This window comes from Protopterus annectens, chromosome 9.part0 (assembly GCF_019279795.1).
Source record: "Protopterus annectens isolate FY-2018-M chromosome 9.part0, PAN1.0, whole genome shotgun sequence".
NCBI lineage: Eukaryota > Metazoa > Chordata > Ceratodontiformes > Protopteridae > Protopterus > Protopterus annectens.
The window spans coordinates 1,183,880,734-1,183,893,110 of NC_056743.1; the positions used below are offsets into that span (position 1 = coordinate 1,183,880,734).

Sequence of the window (12,377 nt, forward strand, 5' to 3'; positions counted from 1 at the left end):
GTTCAGTATATTTTGTGCTGTTCTGCACTAACTTTCAGCAGATCTGAAAATTGCCACTTAGATTCTTGACATAGCTAAAGAATGCCTTGTGGTTGTCTTTGGAGTCCATGGCAATTTTTTTTTCGAAGTTAGCCTTGGATGATTTTATGAGGGAACATAGTTTCTTGCTGGTACTGATCAGGGATATCTTCCCTTCTTGGGATTTTACTCTTTTCTGTACTAGTTTCCTCCTTCTGTTGTATAGCTTGTTTATGGCAGGGGTCCACCAGACTAGTTTCCTTATTTGGAGGAGTGAGTCTTGGTTTTGTTTGGGATAGCATGATCCATGCATTCTTGTAGGTGCCCGTAGAGTGCATTAGTAAAGGATTTTGCAGCTTGGACAGCATTATTCTTTAGCACGGGGGCATTGAAACTTCCCACCTTGGTCTTAAGTAACTTTAAGTTTGCTTTTGAAAAGTTTTTCATGGTGGTTTCTTTCACCTGGGGTGGTGGTGGAATGTGGATATCCAGATTGATTAGTTTATGGACAGATCTAACCAGCGAGGGGTTGGACCTCTGGTGTGGAACACCGGTCGCCCATGTTGGTGATAACCAGGTCCAATATGTTGTCACCTCTGGTGGGTAATGATGACCAGTTGATCCAGGGCATTTTGAGTTTATAAATTCTAGGAAATGTTGGGGAAGGGAGTTTGTACTTGAGTAGTTCTCCCAGTTAATGTTTGGGTAATTGAAATCACCCAATATCAGGGTGTTTAGTAGGACCTTTATGTTTCCCAGTGTTTCCAGGAATGCGGAGTGGGGTCCTGGGGCATGGTGGGTGATCTGTAGCAAGCTATAATTTGAGTAGCAGTTTTCCCATTACTAGTTGTACGTGGATGATCTCTGAAGCATCGTGCTGTGCCACTAACCTGGAGGTGTGGGTATCCTTGATGAATATGGATACTCCCCCGCCTTTTGTATTTCAGTCCAGGTTTTGTGGCCGAAATGTATGATATGAGTTGTAGCCTGGTAGTGCTGGGGGGCTCTCTGGAGCTTTAAACCAGGTTTCTGTTACTGCACATATATCAATTTTCTCCATACTGAGGAGTGCCTAGAGTGCGTGCATTTTGAGGTTTAGACTTCTGGCATTGAGTAGCATTACCCACAGTTTTTTGTTACTTGTGCTATTTACGGCAGTCGGTTTGTCTTTTGAGCCTTGCCCAAAAAAGGCTCTATGGGGGTGGCAGGAGCCTTGGCCAGTATTCGAAAGCCTAAGGGTGACAGGTGCAAGCCATCTCTAGCGAAGCAGCGTGGCTTGTTGAGCATGTCATCCCAGGCTGACAGACACTGGATCCCCTTTGAATGACACCAGAAACTTAGCCAATTGTTGAAATTGATAATTTTTTTCTCTATACCATGGTATAATTCTTGGTGAGAGCAGGATGCTACCCAGGGTCAGGGTCGTACAGGCCTAGGCTACGTGATCAGAGAGCTCCTCCATGTCTCTTTTCATGTAGTCCAGGGTGGTACGGCTCAGGTCATTCACACTAACATGGACAATGACAGAGTCATATTTGTACTTGTTCTGGAGTGACCTGAGTGCTTGTGTTATATGGCAGATCCTGGCACTCGACAGGCAGCTAACAGTAACCTTCTCCTTGTTCAGCCTAGTGAGTGGGACATCAGTGTGCCTGACTATAGAGTCACCTATTACTAGTGTGTTGGGTATGTTATTTTGCCTTAAGGGCAGTGATTTTGTGGCACACTGGTTCTGTGAAGTATGTGTTTCATGGTTTGTGTTGGGGGGGTGGAGGTTGCTTGGATGTCTGCTTTGGAGGTCTCTGTTGCTTCTGCAGATTTTTATTTAGAGCCTCAGATTATGTTTTCGTGTATTTATGTGTGTTTTTTGCCTATGCTGGTTTCATAGATCTATGTGAGACTGGTGGTGTGATGCAAGTAATTCCCTTCTCCTCTTGGCTGCCTGGTCCAGTCTTGGGTTGAGAGAGCTTAGCCTCCAGTTTGGCTGCATAATTGCATCTCTCGCATGTATTAGTGTTTGGTGGAAGGAGGAGAGGGTTGTCTGTGTACATGAGGCAATTGTAACATTGCCTCAAAATGCCTAGTTTCACCAGTTGGACCGGAGAGTACACCTGAAACTGCCCATTGGACATGCCTGGATAGGTACAGTGAACTGTTTTACTGATTGGCTGGGAAGGTCGAATAAAGAGCCTTGTCCTTCTCTACAATATAGGGGGAGTCTAGTGCTAAGGTTTATTACTGCTTGCTATGAGTTTTGAGCAAGTGCCGGTATCAGAAATGAATGGTTTGAGTGCTTAAGTTGAAAGTTTGTCTAGTTCTAAGGGAAAAATTGAAGAGTAAACTTTGTGGAGCCGTAAATAGTTATACCCCAGCTAACTGGCACTGCCCAGTGCGCAAAACCGCGCAAATGCGGGTTTTATATCAGGGAAATGAAAGTGATAGAAATTAGCCCAAAATGGCCAATAAACTACTAATTTCTGGGCTGAAACCACTCCTCCAGGGACAGATAGGCTGCTCAAAGCTCCCCCTCTCACAGTGAACAGAGAAACTTCCTTCTATCCAAGTAAGGTATGGGCAAACACAGAAACTTGTAACACAGCCCTGAATTCAGCACTAACTGAAAACTGGACTATACTAGCTTAGAAAGGTGGGAAAACAAGTATGTATTTTTTTTTGTTTTTTTGTTTTTTTTCAGAAAATAAAGCAGATACAATCAAAAAAACACTTTAAATGTACAGAAATGGCTATCACACTTGAGTGTGTAGCCTACAACAGTTAAACAGGTAATTTAAACACAAAAACAACTTTGTTAAAGTGCAGGCAGTAAAATAAGTGCAATATGTAGCTGAAACAAGCTTTTTAAATCACAGAAACTCTAGAAAATCAGTGTTTTAGGCAGAATTAGCTAAAGGCAGCAAGAAAAGGCAGAAACATGATACTTAATTACTCCAAAGTCTTTCTTTTGTCTCTCTGCTGCTGTAGAACTCTGCAGGGCACCAGGCAGGAGCTTGCTGAGCTGTATACTAGCACAAAAACTTGCAAATGTGGGTTTTATAGCAGGGAAATGAAAGAGATAGAAATTAGACCAAAATGGCCAAAAAACTACTAATTTCTGGGCTGAAACCACTCCTCCAGGGACAGATAGGCTGCTCAAAGCTCCCTCTCTCACAGTGAACAGACAAACGTCCTTCTATCCAAGTAAGGTATGGGCAAACACAGAAACTTGTAACACAGCCCTGAATTCAGCACTAACCTGAAAACTGGACTATACTAGCTTAGAAAGGCAGGAAAACAAGTATATTTTTTCTGTTTTTTTTTTGTTTTTTTCAGAAAACAAAGCAGATACAATCAAAAAACACTTTAAATGCAAAGAAATGGCATATATATATATATATATATATATGTGTGTGTGTGTGTGTGTGTGTGTGTGTGTGTGTGTGTGTGTGTGTGTGTGTGTGTGTGTGTGTGTGAGTGTGTGTTTGTGTGTGTATGTGTATATATATATATATATATATATATGGGTCTACTTCACTTGACCTAAATTTCATTTGACCGATACCCAAATGACCTAAATTTCATTTGACCTAAAACTTATTTGACTAACCCATTTATTTTACCGACAGCTTACAATGCTGAATTGCAACATACTAAATTTTAAACCATAGACAAGCACACTTATAACACCAATAGCTAACCCTTTCCCGAACTTAAAAACTACTTACTAACCCTTTTAACAGAAACGGGACAATATACAACCAAACTAGGTGGGTGGCTATACCCTCCACACTCCCCCTAATTATATATACTAACTCCAGGATCACACTACAGTGGGGAAAAGGGCATATACCTTTAATTTGCCTTACAGTACTCTACACACTGCCACTAATGCTGGGAACGCACAAAACATTTGCCAAATTAGTTTAGATACTTCCCATAAAAATGTAAATAGAAAAACCCACATTTAGAAACACTATAGCACTACTTTCTTTATGACTATTAGAATTCTAACAGTCAGCACTATAAGTTACAGTAATTCTTTTTATCACAAACAAGTCACAGATGAAAGAAAACCCACAACAAGTCTGTCTTACATGTCGTTGACATGGGTGTCAGTCAAATGAGTTTTTGGTCAAATGAAATTTAGGTCAGTTGGGTGTCGATCAAATGGGTGTCAGTCAAATGAAATTTAGGTTAAGTGAAGTAGACCCATGTATATATATATATATATATCTTTATATCATACCTCTCAGCTGTCCAGAATTTTGTGGAAATTTCACACTTTTGTCTCATATTTTTGGTCTTTTCAATTTGTGTTTTTTTGTCAAATCGCTGATTGAAATCACTAAATAATAACAATGATTTGAATTTCAGACTACTTTCTCCTTCAAAAAATGCATGCCAATGCAAATCCTGTTATTCTAGCTACTTTTAAGTTTATAAGAGCAACACTTAAAATCTGTCCCTGATTTTGGGCCTTTGTCCCTACATTTTTTTGGGCTTTGTCCAGAATTCTTGGGGTAAGAGGTTAAGAGGTATGAGATATGCATATGTATATATATATATATATATATATATATATATATGCATACACATGAGAGTGGACACATACATGAGCATGCACTTATCTTTGTTTTATTTTTCTCCCATAGTGTGCTGACTATCAAGCCACCACTATGGCTGCTGTCACGTGTTCATTCCTGTTTGTGGAACACGTATACAGCCATGCCATAGCTGTCATCCAAGCAGTCATTAGAGGAGTCTTACCTTTAAGATCGGTGGTTCTGTTCTCACATTGAACATGCCTACATTAGCCAAAGTAGTGGGTGGGCAGCGGTCATGGGCAGGCCATTGTCATTTGTTTCCACTAGTGATACAACCCCATAGCCCCTCCAGGGATTTCAGGTGGAGAACATGCCCTGGGACACTTATCACCAATCTCCTTCTCCCCAGGAGAAGTGAGTAGGCTGCATCTTGTCATTTTTTTTCCAATAGCCGCATTGATTTGAACTTGAGTCATAGTTAGACTTTATTCTTCTGATTATAATTAGTTTCACTGCAGGCTCCTGAAAGAAAATCTCCATTTATAAACTAAAACAGTAATTAGTAACACAAATAGACTATATAAATATTAATTCAAGGATATTTCGGATAATGGGTACAGAAACATGTGCAATTCTAGTAGTAATATTGGCAAAAAGTGTGCAAGAAAGCAGATGCCTGTTATAACTCTGATGACCATAATTGTGGTACTTGGAAGTAATGAAAATAAACTTTGAAATGGGGGGGGGATATGTACCAAATCTGAAGCTACAATACTTTGGGGTATTCCTTCTACTTAGAGGAACAGTGATCTCAAAACTTAGTATATGTACATAGCAGGGGGTTGGGGACACAGCCCAATGTCAGGAAAAATGTAAAGATATAAAAGCAAGTTTTGAAATTTGCTGCTTTTTATTTCAATCTTATTTTTCAAAGTCTTGTGACTCACAAAATCTGCCCTTGACTTCTGTTAGGGAGCCCAGGAAATAATGTATTGCATTTTATTGGCAATATTATCAGAGGCAGGAGCATGAGCAAAGGAACAGTAGCCCCTCAGGGTTTTTTAAGAGAATAATGGGAAGCCGAGTAGGTGGGACTGGGTACACCAGTAATTAGGAGAATTAATTACTGTAACTGAATGAGGCAGTCTTAGTAGTCAGCATTCACATTTCAAATTAGATTAATTTGGAGATTTTATAAATACGTGCACACAAACTCCCAGAGCCTACACCCTGACTCTCATATTTTCTTAATGATATTTCGAGACATGGTTGATCCAAAAGTAGTTTCTCAGGCACAGCTGCTACAGAACACACAACTGTGTATTGCTTTGTAAGGACTGCAAGGAAAGAAGAAATACCCAAGAGTGTGCAGAACTGTCTTCTGCCCACATTGACACTGCACCACATAGTTACTCCAACCAAAATGCGTCAAGCAAAGTCATAGAATAGTAATATTGGAAGTTTAATCAGGAAGTTTGAAGCCAACCAGATTTCCTGTATTTACTTGTAGGAATCCCCCCCCATATATAAAATACACATGCACACAGTTACCACGTGCATGCATATGCATATATGCATATAGTCCCCAGTGCATATGCAGTCACAAACATACATATTGTTACTGTCACTCACAGTAAGCAAACAGGCAAAAGAGGAGTATTGTAGAATTATAAAATTAGAACCTGTTCTTCCCACTCCACCACACACACATACAGTTGAGGTAGAGTAACAGACATCAACAAAGGCACATTCTTACACAGGACAGGTGGTGTGCATGGATTTTGAAAATGTCATTCAGAGACCTTGGAAACATTTATTCTAATTTTGGGAGTGCAGGGCTGACCTTCCCTGTAGTAGAAAGTCTAGGTCGATATCAGGGATTTCACTTGTCCAGCTTTGAATTTAAAGGTTTGATGTCACCAGTACATTTTAAGAATATAGAGGGTTGGAGAACTGCAAAATGTACAGTTTAAAGTTCACTACAAAGTTTTGGGGAAGTGGGCTGCAGAGAATGAATTAAAAAGCGGGGTTTTCATCCATTTTTGTATTTATGCTTGCATATCACTTCAGCTGGATATTGGTTTAGCCTTCCTGTTTGTGGTAGACACTATTTCAGCAACAGATTACTGAAACAAGGCTTTTATGTATGCCATTGATAAAGTCACTGCAAAAGAAGAATCACATAGTTTGTTAGTATACAGGTGGTTGTTTAATTTACAGTCCACACTGATATAAAAGGAGAGCTCCGCTAAATTCCAATTATGAATGCTGGTGGAGATTTTTTTTTTTCCGGTACCAATGATAATGCAAGAAATCGTTTTTTATTTTATTGTGCCCTATATTAGGAGCTGATAGTGTTATTGTAGTAACAAATGAAACATAGAAACCAACACACACACACACACACACACACACACACACACACACACACACACACACACACACACACACACACACACACACACACACACACACAGTTTGTTCTACAGTGTATAAGCTGTATAAGCATGCATTACTCTGCAGTACTTGAACAGATTTCACCCCACCAGTAAGCATGAGGTAGTTGGAGCGTAGCAGGACAGTTTGCTGAACATTATAACTGAAAAGCACCTTTTCTAACCGGAGAGGTTCTAAGATTGTAAAATTAAGGACAATCTTCTTAGCATGGGACAAGTAAGCATTAAGGGTTAAAGTAAGAGACTTTCCATCTGTTGCTGGAGTCTTGTTATAATCATTAGCTGCATCTCTTCTCCCTCATTTACTTTTTCATTTAACGAATACGTTCTTCACAAGATGCAGCTGCGTACTTCTTGCAATCTTTGTCTCTTGTCTCAACATGGAAAAACTACTGAAAGCAAATACTTGACAGTTCAACATTATATTTGTTACTCATAGAAGCAGGTGTATCAGAAATTAGATACTACAGGATGAATGATCACTGATACAGTAATGGATTGACCACACTTATGTCTGTTTCCTGTCTTCTTTATCTCTCCGTATAATAAACACTATATAAAGAATTAGCAAAAAATACAGTCTAAATAGTAGCAAGAAAGGAAATGGTTTGAGTGAAGGAAAAACCTAACAGAGCACTGGACTAATGAAAAACTACCCTTATAAAGTATACATGTTCTGCAGAAAAAGCCTGATTATAGCTCAGCAATTAAGCAAAGACAGTGGCTTGGTATAAACACATTTTTTTCCACACAGTCCCCTTACCTTTTTGCAAAGATGCAGGAAGGACCAGAAATGTCCTGAACAGCAGCGAGCTCTGTGACAGTTGACCGTGTGGCTATGCAGGGAAGGAACAGATGCCTCTGTCAGGAGAGGCAGCACCAAGCAAATGTGGGAGGGGACTCTAAGGATAGAGGCAGGGACTGTAGCCTGGGAAATCTCTGAGGATTATGTTATCAAAGTAAAGCATACAGTTTGGATTTTTTTAGTTTGTATTATGCTGCTACATATTAGTTTGGACCATCAACTCGTCTGTGACCTTGGTTATATGATGTCTACAATGAACTTCCTTTGTCTGTGACTTTCCTGTACCTTCCTTTACCTGAGTCAAGTCTGCAGTGACAGGATCTTGCAATGATTCTTTGTTTAAGCTATTGAATCAGTCTTAAAATGAGTGCCTCAGCCAGTGAATGTGGGATGCATAAGTGAAGTAGGCCAAGGGGGAAGTTTTTCTTTTCATTTGTATTCTTTCATGCATGCAGATGCATGTTATTTCTACATACAACAAAAACAGGCTCATGTCTGCTTAGCTGGTGTTTGCGGGTCTGATTTGATCATGTCTGGATGATAAAAGAGAGAGAATGAGACAGAGATTACCATTTTCTGCATTTCCAGTCATTTAACACCAAATTTACTCATAACTAAGAATTTGTATACCCATGCAATGGTGTGTACTTGAGTAGAAAGTGGCCTTCCAAGCTACCAGTCAATGTTGGGAGAGTATCTAAGGTCTCTTTCTGGGTGTTTAAAGGAGTGGTGGCTTGACTTTGGTGGTGAAAAGGTGACTGTGGAATAAGGTATGTGCAATATTTGGAGAAAAAGAGGATATTTCCTGATACTTACTTGCCCTTATGTTAAAGTGTCTTTTGAGTAATCAGGTTTTTGGCTATGTGGGAAACTGTGGAGTCATGAGATGTGTCATTGAATTCTGTGTTGTACAATCTGGCTCCACTATGTTGAACTGTTGAGCAAATACAGGTAGCTTTGAATGCCTGAAGGCCCATATACCATTCTGTTCTTGGTTGACTGTCAAGCTTTTTCACCTGTTTTGAAAGTCTCCTTGATATCTGAACTGATCATTTTCTTGGGGTAATCAAATGTTTAGAGTGTTCCTACTGACTTGGTGAAGAATTTCTTCTGACCTGTATATGTCCATGGCTCCAAGATAAGGCCAGGCACTAGATCCTTTGCTGAGCAAGTTTGACTGGCTTCTTTTTACTCTGATTAGTGTGTTTAAAAACTGCTGCCATATTAGCTATGTTTGCTGTCGTTCACCTTGCTGGATCTCATATCATGCATCATAACACTTATCCATGTTGATTACCCTGATGACTTCTCTGTAACTTTCTTTCACCAGGGAGATGTCCCTCATGAGGTGTGATCTCAAGAACTATGCAAAGTACCCCCCTTTACCTTTTAATGATGTTGCCCTCTGGTACCTGCCACCATATCCATGAACATTATTACACAGATCTATTAACCACAAAAACTGTCATGAGAAGCATGACAGCAGGAACTTCTCAGTCACCACCATGCTAAAGTTTAGCTTTTAGTTTTATGTGTTTACTTTTTCCACCCCTGGCATGCTCAGTGTGCAGTGGTAATATGGGAGGAACATGTATGTGAATCTGTATGAATGTCAGTTGAGCTTTCATCAGCATACCTTCTGCTAGTGTTATCAGTGGCTAGACTAGCAGGCAATAGTATATGACTTAAAATGTACCTAGTCCTCCTCTCAGAAAGTGGATGATAGGTTATAGGCAGTTACTCCCCCACTGGAAACCAGGCATCTAGAAATAGGCGAGTAATTAAATCCAGGTAATAAGTATTAAATGTGAAAATGCTTCCTTTTTGCTGGTGGCATTGGGATTTTTAAGCCAATACAAATTTTATTTTAACAAATTCTTGCAAAAACTGCAATACAGTTCTGTTAGAAAATATTTAAAAAATAGTTCAGTTAATTTACATGCAATAAAAATTCAAGTAACAGTCAACAAACAACACATTTATAGTCATTATGTTTTAAACATATGGTAGTAGTCCTATTAGTAAGAAATGCAGTTCAAAAATATTCTCATAAAATATGAAAAATTAAACAATGACAATGCTGATTCCTTCTATAATCCATTTGCTGAATGTTATCTGACATCAGCTAGTATGATCTAGCATACTATTCCTTTTATGAACTCACAGTCCTTCTTGATATGTTTGGCTCTGGAAAAGGTTCTTCTTAAACTCCTGTTGAAGAACACAGCATCCTTACAAAATACATTCATGAAATAAAGTTAGTAAAATAATGAGTATGTATAATATGTGCCTGGATGTAATTATAATGCAACACAGAGGCAGCACATTAAGATAAAGAGCGACCCTTATTTCATATTACAAATAATTACAAATGACATTTCATTTCAAGTGACACCTGTGATCTAGTCATTATTTTTATTGCAACATTTTAACATTCTTAACAAATTTCAACTATTGTTAATAACAATGTAAAGTATTGCTAAACATAATCAATTAAGTAATTAACTAAGAAATTAAAATACTATATAGCTGTCAGTATTAAACCTATACTTCGGAAGAAACAATTGATGTTAAAGTGAATCTTTTAATCATTGTTTATTGTATTTTATAGTGTTAATATGATGCTACATTGTTTGCATGTATCGATTAACCGTTTTTAGTGTAGTATTTTAATTTCTTAGTTAATTACTTCATTGATTATGTTTTATGATTGGGATGTGTTACATGGTCTTTTTTAAATGTAAATATAACTGTGACTGCTTATCTTTACTTGTACACACTGAAGAAGTGTTATCTCCAAAAGCTTTGTGGATATGAATAAATCGGTGCTTTTATTTATTATTATTATTATTATTATTATTACTTTAACCCTTTTTTTGTACTCAGTGTCTTACAGACTTCTCTGTGGAGATCTATGTCTAGTTTTTTGGACTATGAAAGACCCAGGAAAGATCAATCCTGTTTGGTCTCCTATTCCTTTGTAGAACTAATGGTACTTGGTTAAAGGAGCTAAACCTTTATCAGCAGATAAATACTGTAAGTCAAGTTGGCATGATACATTCATATCCCAACATACCCTTCAGCTCTGGAACAAACTTCCATTACATGTCAAGCAGGGTAGCACCCCTGCCAACTTCTCCCCCATCTATCTTGACTTGCCCTCCTTCGGCTTAAAAGGAACTTTTGAATGTATATAGATTTTTATTGCTAGGCTTGTAAAGGTTTGCAGACTGATTGCCTTATACTTATGAACATATGGATGTCTGAAGCAGCTTGAACAGAGATATAATGTCTTAATACTGTAAGGAATGTTGTCATTTCATTGAGATGGTTTGAAAAACTGAACTGACAACCCAGAACTGTAATGTAAGCAAAAAGTGCATTTATCTTCATTTTCTGTTGAATGTGTTATTTTAGATTTTGTACTGCAAATAAACTGTATTTAAGAGTGTCACTTGCTACAACCCTTAAGCCAATTGCTCTGTATTTTAATGGATACCATTGGTTGGGAGGCAAGCCATACTGCTGGTTAGATTGCATCAAATTTTGTTGCAGTAAGGTGGGTGTAAAGTTTGTAGACCCTGTTCGTCACATATTAATTAGGTTCATAGGTTCATAGGTTCATACTAGGCTATCTGCCCTAGGGCATTTGTAAGCCTAGCCAGAGTGTGTTTGGCTTTCACCACCCATTTTAAATGTTTTACTATGCCCTTTTTCGAGGTTAGTTTACTGTGCCTCTGTTTAGCAGTGACACAGAAGTGATACCCGGGGTAAACCTATGATCTCCCATCCACTCATCAAGATTTCTTTTGAAGAGAGTCAGTGAGGGACTCTGCCTAACTTGGACTGGGATTCTATTCCAGAGTGAGGGGAGCCTCTGGGTTATGAATCTGGCCCTCCAGCATGTCCTATTTATTTCAGTGCTGAGGTTCAAGTCCCTCGAGTGTGTAGCTCGATGAGATTTGGATTTTCTGAGGTGCAGCATGTCCATTAATTCTGGGTTGGAGATGGCTTTATATGTCAGGCACAGATCGCCTCTAAGCAGGCGGTATGCAACCGAGTAGAGCTGGAGTTTCTTTAACCGGGCAGCATATGGCATCTGTTTGAGCCCTTTGATCCTCTTGGTGAGGTACTTTTGAGGTCTTTCCAGTTGCTGCAGGTGTCGGGTAAGGTACATCCCGAAAGGGGCATTGTATTCAATTATGGGCCTGATGAGGGATGAGTAAAGAGGCACAATGACCTCCATTGATCTAGATGTGAATCCCTTCATGATTAGGTGGGCTGTATAGAAGGTTTTTCTAACCACTTTGGCCACGTGGTTGTCAAATGAGAGATTGCTATCAACTTGGGTCCCCAGGCCCCTAATTACTTCTTCCGTACTTAATGGATTACCACCTATGTGGTAATTTGTGGGCACTTTGTTTTTGCCAAAGGGGATGACTATACACTTTTTGGCGTTTAGCTTGAGGCCATGGCTCTGGCATCAGTTACCTGTTTCTATGAGACCCTTTTGGAGGATGCTTGTTTCAGCTGGAGAGTCGATTATGGCACCCAGTT

At 39.1% G+C, this 12,377-nt stretch overlaps 1 protein-coding gene across 2 annotated transcripts in view; it reads right to left on the reverse strand.

The window, feature by feature from the left end:
- The window catches only part of CARNS1 (carnosine synthase 1), a 1,286,143-nt gene extending 1,278,294 nt beyond the window's left edge, over positions 1–7,849 (reverse strand). Inside the window, exon 1 of one of the 2 annotated variants that reach the window (XM_044084075.1) lies at positions 7,779–7,849. The gene's annotated coding sequence lies outside the window, so the exon portion shown is untranslated. The remainder of the gene's footprint in view (positions 1–7,778) is intronic. The other variant, XM_044084074.1, reaches the window with a different exon arrangement.
- Between the last annotated feature and the right edge of the window lie 4,528 nt (positions 7,850–12,377).